Source organism: Notamacropus eugenii, chromosome 5 (genome assembly GCF_028372415.1).
Source record: "Notamacropus eugenii isolate mMacEug1 chromosome 5, mMacEug1.pri_v2, whole genome shotgun sequence".
NCBI lineage: Eukaryota > Metazoa > Chordata > Mammalia > Diprotodontia > Macropodidae > Notamacropus > Notamacropus eugenii.
The window spans coordinates 354,743,175-354,747,917 of NC_092876.1; the positions used below are offsets into that span (position 1 = coordinate 354,743,175).

General features: G+C 40.7%; 1 pseudogene; it reads left to right on the plus strand.

Moving 5' to 3' along the window:
- Nucleotides 1-489: 489 nt before the first annotated feature.
- On the plus strand, nt 490-1,189 carry LOC140507944 (very-long-chain (3R)-3-hydroxyacyl-CoA dehydratase 3 pseudogene; annotated as a pseudogene).
- The last annotated feature ends 3,554 nt before the right edge of the window (nt 1,190-4,743 follow it).

Here is a 4,743-nt window from a genome sequence, read left to right on the forward strand (position 1 = left end):
AAACTAGGAAAGCTTTCTTCCCAAAGTGGCCTGGTCATGAACATATATGTCTGATACCTGAGGGTTAGCCTAAACTACATACCTAGAGTTTCATTTCCAAAAGGATGACCACCAGGTGATAATTTTTTTGGTCCTATCCACTCATGAAGAATGTCTACTAAGATTTGAAGGCATTGTGACCTTTGTTGATGGAGAGGAGAGAGAGAGAGAGCACAAAACAATGAAATCATATACCTTTGGAAATATCAAAGAATTATTAAAGAAGGCATTGTAAAATGGTGTGTCACAGTGCCAAAGAAGACAACATTTATGAATTTGACCCAGAATCCCTAGAACCTGTGAAGCCTCAGCTGGCTCATAACCTGGCCCAAAGGCAAGAGAACATCAAAGTGTAGAAGAAGGATAATCGTTGGTGGGAGAGATTTACCAAATAAGAAATTATTTTTGGCCCTGGATTTTGATTGTTGGCTGGATGGGTCTGATGCATAAATGGAACTCCAAGCCAAGAAAGAAGAACAGATAAACAAAATCAGGATGGATTCCAGAGCTCCAAATAACTCTTTCACTGACCTGAAGAGGGGATACTTGTTTATGTATAATCTGATTCAGTTCTAAGGATTCTCCTGGATCTTTGTCAACATGACAGTGCAGCTTTTTATCTTAGGAAAAGATTCTTTCTATGACACATTCCACACCATGGCTGACATGATGAATTTTTGCCAGATGTTGGCAGTTGTTGAGATCATCAATGCCTCACTTATAGTCACTCAGTTGCCAGTTTTGCATTTTGATCCAGTTCTTCAGCAGAAATGTCATGTTATTTGTCATTGTTGGCAACTTGGAAGAAATGCAAAGCAAAGCTGTGGTTTTCTTTATGTTATATCTGTGGAACACAACTGAGAGATTCAGGTATCCATTCTATATCTTCATTGACCTAGAATGGAAATTACTCACATGGATCTGATATTTCATCTGGATTCCTTTCTGTTCTCTTGGATGTTTGGCAGAAGCTGCCTCACCCATTCAGTCAAATTCACTATTCAGTGCAGTGGGGAGATTTAGTTTCAGGTTGCCATATCCATTGAAGATCACTTTCAAACTTTCATTCTTTCTTTAAATCTATCTTATGATAATATATAAGATGACATTCCTCTATTTATTGTACCACTTCACTACAGAATATGCATGACCAATAACTCTCATGTTCAGACAACTAAACTTCCCTCCTAAACTTTTTCCCATACTACAAACAATCCATAATTCCTGCATATACTATATAATTAGTGATAGTGGGAGGATTTACCCAAATTTCTGTTTCCAGCAGCCAGCCAACTGCATTTATTGAGCACTTAAAACAGAACTGTTTTCTTGGTTGAGATTTCTCATTTTCAATAATAGCTTGTACGGAAAAGCAAGATGACGCTCTCTTACAGGAAATCGAAAACTGTAGTGATGAGGTTCAGAGACCAAAAAATAAGCATGAATAGCATAGATTATTTGTTGAGTTACCACAAAGTTGATATTTTGATGATCAGTTTAGGCTCATTCACTGTGTCTTAATTTAACATTTTGGATTTTCCTCTGGCTACTGCTTTGCCCATGTTACTGGAAAGGAAAGAGAACTATATTAATAATTTGGCATTACAGTGAGGAATATAATTTTCCTCACATCTCTGATAAAGTTTTGCATTTGTAAAGCTCATTTCTTCCCAGATATTAATCATTTAAATGTACAGAGGTAAAGCATCTCAGTTAAGGTCATGAATAGTAGCAGCTCCAGAAGTGGGGATCACCATTGCTCCTTCTAGTCAGCACTTTAACCATCAATTCATTCAGCCTCTCCATCACAGCAGTGCAACAGCAAACTTCTTGTGAGCAGCACCAGACAAAATTTCAAATTGGCATCTGAAATGTCTGTGTTGCTAATTCAAACCACTGAACTAAGTGAGCTTGATAGAGTCCTTCCAGTTCTAGGTGCTTTATTTTTTCTGGACAAAAGGGTTCACATGACCCTCTGACACAGTCTTCATGGTGCCATGTCAAACATCAGGGTTTTGTTATTCTGCAATAAATGTTATTATGCAACTAATTAGAATGTGGTTTAGTCACTCCATATTCTCATTTCTCAGCAATGGGGAGAGATCTTTTTCCTTTTGTTTCAAAATCCTTTCATTCACCTTTTATGCTACCCAAGTTAGAATTGAAAATTATCTAACATAGTATCTGGCACACAGTAGTCACTTATTAAGTGCTTGTTGATTGACTTATTGATTACATAGGTTTATAACTCTAGTGCTAGTGAAGACTTCAGAGGCTATCAAATCCCTCCTTCCCTCTTCATTTATTCAATAATTTTATTGAAGGTCGGAGTGTTTTCTCCTTTATCTCAGCACAATGTATCTGGTTTAATTAAATAATCCATACGCAAGTATTCATTAAGAATCTTCTCTGTTCCCATCCCTATCCTGGGTACTTTCTCTTGAGTAATGATACCTGTGATCCCACCGAGGAAGGAATATCCTAGTCAAAGTAGGATGTTTTCAAGAGCTATAAATCAACAATGAAAGAAAATAATCTAAATATTCTGTATCAGACCCTTCAGTTCTGGGGCTCTGGGACTTTTTTATTCTGAATCCAGAAAATGAGGTAGCATGGAATAAGGGGGAGACTGATGGACTAGGAATCAGGAGGCATTCCATCTCAGATACTTCCTCACTATGTGATCTCAGTCAAGTTCCTTAATTTCTATGGGCTTCAGTTTCTTCATCTATAGAAAGAAAGGGTTGGGCTAGATGGCTCCTGAGGTCCCTTCCTGCTCTTATCTCTATGAGCCTATGATTGGATCATCTAATTTGTGAATTAGGATGTTAGAGAAAACATCTATTACAATTCTCATTTCTGCAATATCTTCCTTTGCCCATACTTTATTTTTCCCAAATGGGATAATGTTTGTAAAGCACTTAACATGGTGCCTGTGATATGCCTGTGAAGTAGATACTTCATACATAATCGTTCTCTTCCCCTATATCAAACTAATTTTTGTTCAGTCAGTCTTTTCAGTTGTGTCCTACTCTCTGTGACCCGATTTGGGGTTTTCTTGGCAAATATACTGGAATGGTTTGCCATTTCCTTCCTCAGCTCATTTGACAGATGAGGAACCTGAGGCAGGCAGGGTTAAGGGACTTGCCTAAGGCCACACAGCTAGTAAATGTCTGAGGCCTGATTTGAACTCATGAAGAGGAGTCTTCCTGACTTCAGTCCCAGCACTTTATCCGTTGTGCCACCTAGCTGCTCTATATCAAACTAGTAGTCAGGAGCTTATGTTTGGCTTTTTCCAACTCTGTGATTTTGCTTTTCTTGATGAAAACCACTTCGTCCTGGTGAACTTTAACAAGATCATTGACCCCTGCTTTACCCACAGCAGAGGTTGCAAGCAGCAAGTGTGACTAACATCTTTCTAAATCCAGTCAAGTGCCCCCTTCCCTCTGCAAGCTCTCATGACTGTGGGGGGTATCCACTGAAGAATGGAGGTGGGGGTGGGGGCTATGATAGAGGAAAGGGGGATTAGAAAACAAGTGTTCATATGCTTTGGGGAGGGGAGGCAGGAGAAATGAGTGTTGATATGTGACAAGGAAGTGGACGACCCTTCTCATCCGTGAGTACCATTCTGTCAGCCACAGTTAAAGTTAAGTAAGTTTTTACATTTACTTGAAATAAATTCTGATGAAGGTAACAGCCCTTCTGAGGTCTCAGATTTTTTATTTTTTATCTTAATTTTTAAGGTGTGTGTGTGGGGGTGGGGGTGGGGGCAAGGGTGGGAGGGGGACATTGGTTGTATACTTAAGAGTTGAAAATAAAAAAGCTCCCTCTATTGACTCCTGAATGGCTGAGATAAAGAGCACCACATGGGAATCATTGTTAGGAATGAGAGCTCCACGGCCTGGCCTCTTTTTTCCCATTATTGTGTTATTCTCCTCCTTTCCCTTACCCCTCTGTCAGTTGTTGCAATGGCCCCCTAACCATCCCCCTTCCCTCTCATAGCCCCACAGATTTCTTTTCCTAGCTCGTACTCCATCAGCCCCCTCAACTGAGCTCAAGACCTCCATTCAGAATCACTGGTTTGGGTAAAATCCCTTATTCAGCCCCCCCCCCCCCCATCAGCTGAGCTTCAGTTCAGCCCTCACAAAACCAAACCAAACCAGCCCATATAATTGATGGTTGTTGCAGTGGGACCCTCTCTACTCCACCCCCTCAGTGGCTCCTGCTGTTGCCACATCTATTCGGAACTCCTTTCCCCTCCCTACCCCCCACTCAGGGCTTTATTTTTGCAGTTAACAAGTGTGCGCTGTTACTATTGTGGCCCCTATCACATCTATCCTCTTTCAGCTATGAGGGGCACCTTTGTGAGAGGCAGCCAACGTATCTTTCAACATTTGGGCCCCTCTCTCTGAGAGGTGGGGATGGTGAAGGCAGTGGGGCTGCAGCAGAAGCAGTGATAGTCTGTACTGAGATGGAGAAGACAGCATCTAAAAGAAGAAAGAGCTAAACCCCAAACCAATGGGAGACAAAGTGGAAAGAGGAAAAGGCAGTGCAGGATCCTGGTGACCTGATGGCCAAAAGGCAAAGGGAAAAAACAAAGGCCTTAATTAACTACAGTTCATTTAAAATGATTTTACTTCTCTCTGAAGTTGTGAGGTTGTGATCATGTCAGAATCACCTTACCCAAATCCAGCTGGGTATATT